At 47.8% G+C, this 12376-nt stretch overlaps 1 protein-coding gene across 9 annotated transcripts in view; it reads left to right on the top strand.

The window, feature by feature from the left end:
- PRDM2 (PR/SET domain 2) overlaps positions 1 to 12376 on the top strand; it is a 348925-nt gene that overhangs the window by 248803 nt on the left and 87746 nt on the right. Inside the window, exon 1 of one of the 9 annotated variants that reach the window (XM_085608686.1) lies at positions 5403 to 5579. The exons of the other annotated variants lie outside the window; for them this stretch is intronic. The gene's annotated coding sequence lies outside the window, so the exon portion shown is untranslated. Of the gene's footprint in view, positions 1 to 5402; positions 5580 to 12376 lie in introns of those variants that run through there. 9 annotated transcript variants of the gene reach the window in all.

Here is a 12376-nt window from a genome sequence, read left to right as displayed (position 1 = left end):
GCGCCGTTACGGCGTCGATGGACGCCGCATTCGGCGCCGCTGGAGACACATTATGTCTATCGTCCTGCTCCGATCCTTCCTCCTGCATACCAGGAATCGGATGACGGGGGTGAATGGGAGGGATCCGAGGATCCTATGGCCGTTCAGGCTCAGCTGTCACAGGACTGGGCAGATGAACTGGGGGAGGCCAGTGGTCTGGATACCTCTCCAGACACTGGATTCATCTCTCCTCCGACTGTGGCTTCAGAGGAGGGTGCTGCTTTCTCTGTGGTGCTGCGCAAGGCGGCCGCAGCCCTTGGGCTCGAGCTACCTGCCGTGGCTGTGAGGACTAACGTCCTCACTGAGGTGCTTCAGTCTGCAGCAAGCTCCACTGAGCCTCTGCTGCAATTCAATGAGGCTCTCATTGACGTTCTGCAGGGCACCTGGTCCAAGCCCTCCACAGTTCCTCCTGTGGACAGGAACGTCGCCAGGCGCCACCGCCCTGCTCCGGGCGACCCCAGTTTTCTGTCCCAACACCCTACCCCCGAGAGCCTGGTTATCCAGGCTTCTACCTCCCAATCCTGCTTCCCGACCGCTCCGCCGGACCGGGATTCCAAGAGACTGGAACAGTTTGGCAAAAAGCTGTTCTCCTCCCTTAGTTTGGGCCTGCGGTCCTTGAACACCGCCTGTCTCTTGGACCGTTATTCCCCCTCTGTGGGATACGGTGGAGGAAGTGCTGCCCCTGTGTCCAGAGGAGGTCCAGACACGACTTACCCAGGCTCTGGCCGATGGGAGGGATGCAGCACGACATGCTATCCGATGTGGGCTTGACACTACGGACTCGCTGGGTAGGGCAATTTCTACCACGGTGGCGCTTAGACGTCAGGCCTGGCTGCGGTCCACGTCCTTTTCGGGTGATGTCCAGAGCACTCTCATGGACATGCCCTTTGAGGGCACTCGCCTTTTTGGTGAGAAAGCGGACAGTGCGCTGAATCGCTTTAAGGACTCCTGGGCTACGGCCAAGTCCTTGGGCCTCTCGGCCCCGCGGTCGCACACTTCCGCCTTTCGCCCCTTTCGTGGCCAAGGAAGGGGTGCCTCCTCACGTACGCCTAGCCACCAGCCACAGAACCAACCTGCGCGCGGTCGCGGACGTGGTTTCCGCCGAGGCGGTTCTGGAGGACGACGCGGTCAGCCCACGTCCACCCCGGCAGCATCCGCCTCAAAGCCTTCCTAGTCCGAGCTTTCAGGCCCATTCCACGCCAGTGGGCGGCAGAGTTCGCCATCACCTGCTCCACTGGCGGTCCATCACATCGGACAGGTGGGTGCTGCAAATCGTCCGAAGGGGCTACTCCCTCCCCTTCGAGACGACCCCTCCAGCCATGCCACCGCAGCGCCACCGTATCTCGGGGGATCATTTGAATCTTCTCCACGAGGAAGTTTCGGCCCTCTTGGCCAAGGGGGCCGTCGAGCGCGTTCCGAGCCCAGAAGTAGGTCGTGGTTGTTATTCCCACTACTTTCTGGTTCCCAAGAAGGGCAAAGGGGGCCTACGCCCTATCTTGGACCTCCGGAACGTCAATGCCTTCCTCCGGAAGGAAAGGTTCAAGATGTTAACTTTGGCTCAGGTTCTAGCTGCCCTAGACCCGGGAGATTGGATGGTAGCGTTGGACTTGCAGGACGCATATTTCCACATCCCCGTCCTGCCGGCCCGCCGGCGTTACCTGCGGTTCACGGTGGGTCAAGAGCACTTTCAGTTTACCGTGCTCCCCTTCGGCCTTACCAGTGCCCCTCGGATGTTCACGAAAGTGATGGCGGTGGTCGCAGCTCATCTGCGCAGATCAGGGGTTCCAGTCTTCCCCTATCTCGACGACTGGTTGTTGAAGGCGGGCTCGCCCCAGGCAGTCGTCTCCCACCTCCAGACTACGGCGGATCTCCTGCATTTGCTGGGGTTTTCCATCAACGTGCCGAAGTCACACCTGAGTCCCTCTCAGAAGCTCCTCTTCATCGGAGCGGTTCTCGATTCGGCGCAGTTCCGGGTCTATCCGCCGGAACAGCGGGACCGGGATATTCAGGCACTGATTCCCATCTTTCGGCCTCTATCCTGGGTTTCGGTCAGGCTAGTGTTGCGGCTTCTGGGGCTCATGGCCTCCTGCATCCTACTAGTGCATCACGCCAGGCGGCGCATGCGGGCTCTGCAGTGGGACCTGAAGTTTCAGTGGGCCCAGCATCACGGCAACCTGTCCGACCATGTCTTGATCTCGGAGGGCACTGCACAGCAGTTGCAGTGGTGGCTCACGGACCGCGATTGGGTCCCGGGCAAGAGCCTCTCCCTTCCCTAACCGGAGCATGTCGTAGTGACGGATGCGTCCCTCCTGGGATGGGGTGGCCATATGGGAGAGGCGGAGATCAGAGGCCTCTGGTCTCCGGCGGAGTCTCGCCTCCACATCAACCTTTTGGAGTTGAGAGCGATCCGTCTTGCACTGAAAGCCTTCCTTCCCTCTGTCAGGGGAAGTGTCGTGCAGGTGTTCACGGACAACACCACCGCCATGTGGTATTGCAACAAACAGGGCGGGGTGGGGTCGTGGACCCTTTGTCAGGAGGCTCTGCGCCTCTGGACGTGGCTGGAACACCAGGGCGTCACCCTAGTGGTTCAACATCTGGCGGGCTCTCTGAACGCCAGAGCAGACGAACTCAGCCGCCGGTGCATGATGGATCACGAATGGCGTCTGAACTCCGAAGTGGCGCATGGTCTCTTTCAGCAGTGGGGAGAGCCTTGGTTAGATCTATTCGCCACGAAGAGAACGCGCAATGTCAGCAGTTCTGCGCGTTGGAATTTCCAAGGCGGCACTCGCTCGGCGACGCTTTTCGTCGCGAGTGGAGTTGCGGTCTGTTGTATGCCTTTCCGCCTATACCACTTCTGCCCAGAGTGCTGAAGAAGATCAGGCACGACCGGGCCCAAGTCATCTTGGTGGCTCCGGATTGGGCACGAAGGTACTGGTATCCCGAGCTACTCAGTATGTTGACCGATCCTCCGATACGTCTGCCCCTTCGGGAGGATCTTCTGTCGCAGCAGCAGGGGACGGTCCTCCACCCGAACCTGTCCAGCCTCCACCTCCATGTGTGGAGATTGAGCGGCGGCAGTTGATGCCTTTGACTTGCCTCCTGAAGTCTGTGATATCATTCTGGCAGCCAGGCGTCCCTCCACAAAGACGGTATACGCCTGCCGGTGGAACAAATTTGTGGCATGGTGCACAGCAAAGGCTGTGGATCCCCTCTCCGCCCCTCTTTCTGAGGCTCTCCTCTTTCTTCTTTCTTTGACCCGACAGGGCTCTGCCCTGGGCACCTTGAAAGGTTATCTTGCTGCCATCTCTGCCTTCTTGCGGCTTCCTGATCAGCCTTCTCTTTTCAAGTCCCCTGTGGTTACACGCTTTCTAAAAGGCATTACTCACACGTTCCCTCCTGTCCCTTTTGTAATGCCTCAGTGGGACTTGAATCTTGTTCTCACATTTCTAATGTGCGCTCCCTTTGAGCCTCTTCATAATTGTCCTCTTTGTCTGCTGACGCTTAAGACTGCTTTTCTGGTAGCCATCACCTCGGCTAGACGGGTGAGTGAGCTCCAGGCTTTATCATCAAAGCCTCCTTTTCTCTCTGTTCATCCGGACAAGGTTGTCCTTCGGCCTCGTCCCTCCTTTCTTCCGAAAGTGGTGACCCCCTTTCATCTTGGGCAGTCTGTCACCTTGCCCACATTCTTTCCGCCTCCTTCCAAAGAGGAAGAGAGGCTCCACCGTCTGGACCCAAAACATGCGCTCTCCTTTTTTCTGGACTGCACAAAGCAGTTCCGGGTGGACGACCAACTTTTCGTTGGATACGTGGGTGCTAAGAAGGGGAAAGCTGTGCACAAACGGACCATCTCTCGGTGGGTCGTTTTGTGCATCAAAATTTGTTATTCCTTGGCAAAAAAGGACCCTCCTGTTGGGCTGCGCGCCCATTCTACTCGGGCCACAGCGGCTACTACTGCTTTGGGACGGGGTGTCCCTTTGCAGGACATCTGTCAGGCGGCGACGTGGGCTTCGCTACACACGTTTGCCAGGCATTATTGCCTTGACAGCCAAGTCCGGAGGGATGGCTTCTTTGGCCGTTCTGTCCTCCAGGACTTTCTGGTGTGATCTTGGTTCGCAGACCCTCCACCGGGGATGGTATTGCTTGGGTATCTATTCTAAGGTGAGGAATCTAACTAACGTGTTTCTTTCAGATGAACAAGTTACTTACCTTCGGTAACGATGTATCTGTAAGAAACATTAGTTAGTTAGATTCCTCACCGACCCACCCATCCTCCCCGTTCTGCGAACTGACATCTAGGGTTAAGGTTATCCTTTTCAGGCCCCTAGATTTTATTTTTGGCACCAGTGTCGGTCTTTGCATGGCTCTGCATTCCTGGCGCGGAAAGCTATGTACAAGAACTGACGTCGGCGCGCGAGGGCGGCGTCTAAGTACTCCGACGTCATTCCGGCGCACGACGCCGACGACGGACGCGGAGCCGCAGATGATGCCTAGCGACGCGCAAGGGGTATTGCTGACAAAATCTTCCGGATCCAGTCTGATATTTTAAGGTGAGGAATCCAACTAATGTTTCTTACAGATACATCGTTACCGAAGGTAAGTAACTTGTTCTTTAGTCAGAATCTGCAAGTACCGTATGTGAATAGGCAGTGCCCAGTCCCGCAAGAATCGAATAAATTGAGCGGCATTCCTATGCTTCTTGCCCCTCACCTCTATTAAATAATATAGCCTCACCCTAAATTGCATCACCTAAAATTCCATGTATATTGAGACAAGAGGTGTGTGTGTGTGTATATATGTGTGTGTGTGTGTGTATATATGTGTGTGTGTATGTATATATGTGTGTGTGTGTGTATGTATAAATGTGTGTGTGTATATGTGTATGTATATATGTGTGTGTGTATATATATATATATATGTGTGTGTGTGTGTATGTACAATAAAAAATAATTGGAAACCACTCATATATATATATATGTGGTTTCCAATTATTTTTTATTGGGAACGACATTGTACTATGCAGTTGAGTATTTCTTCTATTTCTTGCCTCGAACACACTTGTAGTTTGCTGTTTGTTTATCGCAGTTCCATTGGTCTATGTGGGAGGAGGGAAGTTAGTTTGCACTATATCTTGCATGGTTGGCTCACAGCATGTCATGTGATCAAGGCCGTGGCAACACGGCCGAAACGTGTCATGCCGATCCATATGGAATAAACCTGCACTAATATCTACTTCCAGCGTGCTGTGGTCTGTACCTGTGCTCCTCTAAAAAGTTGGATTGATGGGAACTTGCTTTCTTCATTTATCTACGGCAAAGTACGGCGATCTTTGCTTTACAGACCCTCCCCGTACCTTTGAGGCTGACTCTTCTATGGCCGACATCGCGGACGCGATATTTCAGTAACCCGGAAGGGATCAACATTGAGCCAGCCCCCCCGCAGCCGAGTGATTTGTGTATTGCGGATCTCGGTGGTTTCTCTCGGGACAACGAAGGTCTATGTGAGTCGGAGGACGCCAGCGGACCTATCGGAAACCCTTGAGGGTAAGCCGGGATCTGTATTTACCTTTTTGGCATTTGCGGGTGGCGGGATTACGTTGTTATAAATTACAGGTTACCTTCCCGTGACTGGTGGCGGGAACCTGAGTGCATTACTCCAGTGTTCCATATAATGTCGTCATTGGCAGACGCACTATGGAGCCGAGAGGCCATAGCGGACACTCTTTTTGACAATCTTCCAAATAATGATGCGACACCTGATGAAAACAATGATATTAATCCTAAAACTGTCACTGATGTTAAAACTCATCTAAAGAAATTAGAAAAACTCCTTCGCACATAATTAACCAAATGGTGGGAAAAACGGTCGTTGGAGAAATATAAAGAAGTAAGACGAGTACCACGGGGATTGAGAGTGCTTATCGCCCCCTCCTTTGAGAACCCAAACCCCCTAATGCTTAAGGAATGGGCTACTAATAATCTTGAGGCTTCGATGAATATGGTTACCATACTAATAAAATATGCTGCTATTGACAGAGATGTAATTCTAAAACAGATTGACGCACTTAATCTATTATTGGCAGCACATGAGCAACAAGATATTATTGCCAAAAGTAGAGGAGAAATTGATTTACGCCTTCAAAAATATGAAGAATCTATCAAGACGCGCAAAATATTTAAGTTTGCAAGAGACAAGAGACATTATGAATCTGGTAGATACTTTACTATTTGCACGTAAATTTGATAACGTTAAAAGGCAGGTTTTGACCGCTAAAACAACCCCAATATCAACAACTAATCTGCGCAATCCTGAAGAATATGATACAGATCTCAGTTCAGTTGCTAGCAGCGCATGTTCAGAAGACAGTGGATCAGATAAAGGGCCTAGGTTAATTCCAAACAATTTATCTCCATCTGAAGAATTAGGTTTTTTAGTAGAAGATCGCTGCCAGACCCTGCGGCAAACTACTCAGGCCAAGAGAGGAACAGATGGAGGAATGAATGTAGAAAACAAAGATGTAAAGCCAAAAGGAGGAAATAACAGGGGAAGATGGCGAAACACTAAGAAGAAGAACTAAGTATCAACCCCACTATGGACAACACTGTCATTAACCGGACTTATGTAAATCTTACGAAAGCTGAGTTACAACTGTTAGCTTTGGGTTTGTCATTCTGCCCCAAAAGTCGCTTCAAATATGTTCAAACCAGAATTGACGTTTTTAAGTTTATAAGAAAACTAAAGTTATTGAAACACTTCAAACTGAGCAAAGCTTCTAACATTGCTGCTAATATTGCAATTTCTGATAAACCAAGCATACAACTTGCCGCAAGTGATGTGACCAACCTTAAAACATTACATGCTCTTGTTGACAATTCAGATGACATTGTGTGGTCAACCCAACAACAACTATCTAATCTAGGCACTACTGGAAATTCACCAGCACTGAACCCTTATCGCCCTAACTCCACCTTCATTCCACTAATGTCAAAAGATGATTTGGACATTTTTAGTGATTGTGTCATCCAAGATCTTAAAGTGCTTAATCGAAAAGTAATGAAAACCAGTAAACATCGATCGTATCGTGATCAACAATATTCTATTTTAATGAAAAAATTGAAGATTAATACTGATGTAATCATAACAAAAGCTGATGAGGGAGGCAATGTTGTGTTGTGGGCAAAAAGTCAGTATTTACAGGAAGCATACCGTCATTTGAACGATGAATTCTGCTATAGGAAGGCCACGGTCAATGATATAAGAAAACTAAAAGACACAATCCACAAAGAACTTGGGCAATGGAAAAGGGATGGTCTTTTGAATAAAAGTGAACACAGTTTTTTGAAAGTTGATTTTCCAATCACTGCAGTTTTATATTTCATTCCCAAAGTGCATAAACGACAAGTGCCCATCCCATGGAGGCCTATTATTTCTGCCCAACGCAGTCTCCGTGAAAGAATATCTAAATACGTGGATTTTTTCCTCCATGAATTTGTTGAGGAATTACCATCATACATCAAAGACACAGGCCATTTCTTATCCACTGTACAAACGGTCACTTGGCAAGGGGGATATTTATTCATTGTTATGGACATTTGTTCCCTCTACACAAGTATACGCCACTCAGACGGATTACATGCAGTTAAATTCTACCTCAACAAAAGAAATATCATCTTCAACCAACACAATGCCATGTTATTACGAATGATTGAGATTTGTCTACGAAACAACTACTTTATGTTTAATAATGACCTATTTCAACAGCTGCAGGGCGTAGCCATGGGGGCTTGCTTTTCTCCCAGTTACGCGTGTTTACGCGTTGGCTGGTGGGAGGAGCATGTCCTCGGGTACACCCACAGTGAGCTGTATGTGGCTCATGTTGTACGTTGGTGGAGATTTATTGATGATATCTGCATTATTTGGAATGGGTCTATTGAATCAGCGAATGATTTTGTGAATTGTGTTAATAATAATGAATTGAACCTTGAACTTACTGCTCAGATCAGTTCAGACCGAGTACAATTTCTTGATATGAAATTATATATCAATAATAACAGCATACAAACTAAATTACATAGTAAAAGCACAGCTGGTAATGCTATAATACATGCCCAAAGCTCTCACCCTCATCACCTTCTTAAAAGTATCCCTTACGGGGGAATTTCTTCGCATCAATCGAATATGCAGTTCAGAAACAGATTGTATCACTTGCCAGAATGAATCCCTTTTAAGATTTTTAGCCCGCGGATACAAAAGAAAGGACCTAAAAATAGCATTGGCTAAAGCCAATGCTATGAATCGCAGTGATTATTTTGAGACCGTCACTAGCAAAACTACCCGCAGAGCTTTTTCAAGCACTAGCATAGGGCCTAGTGGTCCTTACCCTGTTCGGCTTATCACGACCTTCAGTAGTCGGGACAAAGATTTGAGGAAACTCATCTATAAGAACTGGCCAATAGTGAAAACTGATTTGACTATGTCGCAGCTAGTGCCAAATTTACCTCAGGTCACATTCAGACGAGCACCCTCTGAGGGATGCTCTGGTGAGGACCTGTCCTGAGGTTGTTCCTACTAATACCTGGTTATCAAATCTGAAGTTTTTTTTTAAATACAGCTTTTGTCGAGCTTGCAAGTTTGGCACTAACACCTTTGAATTCATGAATGCTTTCGAACAAACTCCCACTAGTATTCAGGGATTCTTCACGTGTAAAACTGATCATGCAGTATATATACTTGAATGCTCTTGCAATTTAAAGTACATTGGCAGCACTAAATTACAGGTATCTGCACGGATTTTACAACAGCTTCATGCCATTGTCAACTCCGATCCCAGTTACCCGGTAGCACGCCATTTTAAACTAGTTCATCACAACAATTTGAATGAGTTAAAGTATTTTGTGATTGATGCTGTACCCAAATTACCGAGGGGAGGTAACGGGGAGAAACGTCTTAGACAGCTAGAATCCCACTATATACTGCTATTAGATACCAAGATGCCCAATGGCGTTAACACTGGAGAAGATATGCACAACCTTTTATGATGCTGTGAGAGTTAGTGATTATTTTATCTGTATTCACTATGTAATATTTTATTGTTAGCCTTCATTCTGTCGTTCTTTTAGCCGGTCCGTGCTTTAGTTTTAACCTAGTTTTAACCTATTGGTTGTAATTGGGCTTTTACTGAGGTTGTGTACCTAGACTTTTAGACGATTTTATGGGTGCTGCAATATTTATTACTACAGTATTTTTCAGCACTTTAAAGCATAAATCTCATCCATGAGACTACTCTTTTTTTGCTGCTATTACTTTGCTATTTGCACATGTTTTGCTGATTTTGCACAGGTGCACTTGCACTTTATGATATGTATAGTTGATTTTATTTTGTGGTACATAACTTTTGGAGGATGTTTTAATAGTTAAAATGATTTTAGCTTGAGTTAACCCTAATATTTAATGCACTTGCACTTTATTGGGTATTAGCATAGTCTCATTTTCAATTCATTGTTATTGGATGAGACATTTTATGCAACAATCAGCAATTTATTGAGCATAGTGAAATATTATCTACTGGCGGTCGCCAGTAGATAGTTATAGTTAGGACCGTGTTTCCATAGGAAATCCGCAACATTCTATTTGGAATAACTTTGGCGCCGGTTGACGAATCCTGGCGAAATTTTCAAAATAGGTGGGGCGCTCCGCTCCTACCCTGAAAGTCTCGGGGGGGGGGGGGGGGGGGGGGATTCGTCAAGCGGGGGCTGAGAAAAAAGGGGGGTCCCAAAACGCGTTTTCCCCATGCAATTTTCCATAGGGACCTTTAGTCCAAGGTACAGCCAGAACGGCTCAACAGAATTACTTGAAATTTGGCAGAGAGGTAGTCCTCAGCTCAGGGATGTGCCTTTTGCATATATGGAGTCAATCTGTTCAGTAGTTCCTGAGAAAATTGCAGTTAAAAGCACATACATATCTATAGCCGCGCACCGTGCGAGCACCCTAACACCCACTGGGGCATTTATAACATAAGCATGCTTAATTGAGAGTTCTCTGCAAAGACATTCGTGAAGCCGCCCATGAAGAAGAGGTTAATACCTCGAAACGCGTTGGGCACAAGACTTTGAATAACCGGAATGAACCTTTGGTTTGCCGAATTAAAATAAACCGGATGGTTTTGCAACAGCAGTGAGTTCGTCCAGGAATGCTTTGGGGCGTTTTGGTGAAAATATATCCAACGCTCCGAACTTGCCGATGCTCCTGCACTCGCTGGTGGGTGCTCCGTGTATGAGGGCAGACTCGTACACTAGGTCAATGCTCCAAAAGAATCACGGGCACCAGCGGGGGTAATCCTACTTAGGATTTTTTATGCACAGAGAAAAAAAACACATTTCAGCGGGACGCTGTCCTCGGTGTTGGCGGCCGCCGTGTTTTTCCCTCATTTAAATATACCGTCCTACATGTTCATTGCGTGATAATTGAAAGACAGGCAGAGCATCACATCAAAGGTCAGGCATTGAAACTGTATGACCCGCCATGCTGGAGTGGTGTATTGCATTGTTAACATTAATGTCACATGGATTGTGTGTCCTCTATGTTCCTGCGCGCTGGTACAGAGAAGCAGTCTTGGTACACGCCCAGATGGCCTAGGTGGTGCTTATTACACGCAGCATGGATGCGGCGCAAGTCCAACTAGAATGATGGACAGTCAAGCTGCGCATATGGCGGTAAAGGCAACAGATGGGGTTACCCGTAAATTGGCATCCCTGCTAAAAATCAAGCCCTGGATGGGCTGCATTGCTGTAGACCCTATATGACTTCTCTGCGCGAGGCTCTGGTGTGTGATAGGTCAGTTACCGCCCTCTATGGGCCTAGTTCTCTAACAACTATACTCCTTAATGCTCAACCACTTATTCAAGGCTGCCTGCTTTATCCTACCTCCTTACTATATTTACAAATGCACCCTATGTTACTCCCCCATGTTGAGGCCCATCGGTGATCTAGTCACCATGTCATGGATGTAGCGCGATTCTAATCTAAGCAACCTTTTCTCCCTGTCCCCTCCTCTTGCGTCTCGTGGTACATGGTCTACGCAGAAATATTTCAACAGCTGTATGTTGCTGTTATGTGTCTGGAAATGCCTGGCCACTGGGTAACTCTGGTCCCTGTTCTGGATGGCCCGCTGATGTTCTAAGATGCAGACTTTGGCTGGATGGATTGTACTGCCCACATACCTCAAGTTATATGTGCACATGACTCAATATACCACAAATGGTGTGTTGCAGTTCAAGAATTTCGAGATGCGAACTGGATTTTTTTAGGCCAACCACCTTATATGTGATCACCTTTGTGCTGTTGCCACAAGCCTTATATCTGCCACGCTGAAAGAAGCCCGTCGGCCTGTGATGCTGCTTTGTGCTTTAAGCGGGTGGCAGGTGGCTATCCACTAGCTGGTCTGATGGAGGGGTTCTCCTGAATATGAGTGAAGGGTGAGATGGCAAGCCGCTATGACTGTGTCAGACTTCAAGATCTGCCAGTCCGCCTGCATGATTCTTCTTGCGCTGTTGGCCGCCCTGGTGAAACCAGGTATGAGCCTGAAATTGTTCTTTTCTGGTGGCTGAGCTTTTTTGTTGCCTTCTTTCAATAAGCCAGCACTGGGCTTCCCTGCCACTCTTTTTGTCGCCTCCTTCAGGATGCCTCTTCTGTACCCCCTCACTTCAAATCTCCTGATACTCTCTGATCTGTCTCTCTTAAAGTATTCTTCTCTAGAACTGTTCCTTTTGATCCGTAGCAATTCTCCATAAGGGATGTGGTTTTTTAGCAAAAAAAACAGCATCCTGAAGGAGGCGACAAAGAGTGGCAGGGAATCCCAGAGCGGACTTATTGAAAGAAGGCAACAAATGTTTTTTTTTTAAATGTTTGTTGTCCCTGGAGGAACCCAGCACCAGGCTTAAGGGGGACAGGGTATGTCTACCCTGCCCCTTTTGTGTTTTTTTTTGTTTTTGATTTTGTTTGGGACTTGACTAAGTCAGAGTCCCAAAATGGCTTCCAACACTTCCTGGTTGAAGTGTTGGCAAACAATCCGATCTCAGCATGAGACCTGTTCAATTCTTGAAAGGTCCATGCCTCTAGATATACACATTTGTTTTTCCTTTAACATCACACAAACTACTGAACGGATTCACGCCAAATTTGAAAAAGCGCACTTTCTGGACCAAGATCCAGCTTTCTGCCAAATTTGGTGTAATTCTATTTAGTGATTCAAGCTGTAGTAGTTTTTAAAATCTCTAGGGAAAAAAACATGGGAAACGTACAATTTTTGACCTCCCCTTTTTCTCGGCCCCTGCTTGGTGGA

This window comes from Triturus cristatus, chromosome 1_2 (genome assembly GCF_964204655.1).
Source record: "Triturus cristatus chromosome 1_2, aTriCri1.1, whole genome shotgun sequence".
Taxonomy (NCBI): domain Eukaryota; kingdom Metazoa; phylum Chordata; class Amphibia; order Caudata; family Salamandridae; genus Triturus; species Triturus cristatus.
Note: the sequence above shows the minus strand (reverse complement) of the source record. Positions and strands in the feature narration are given on the sequence as shown.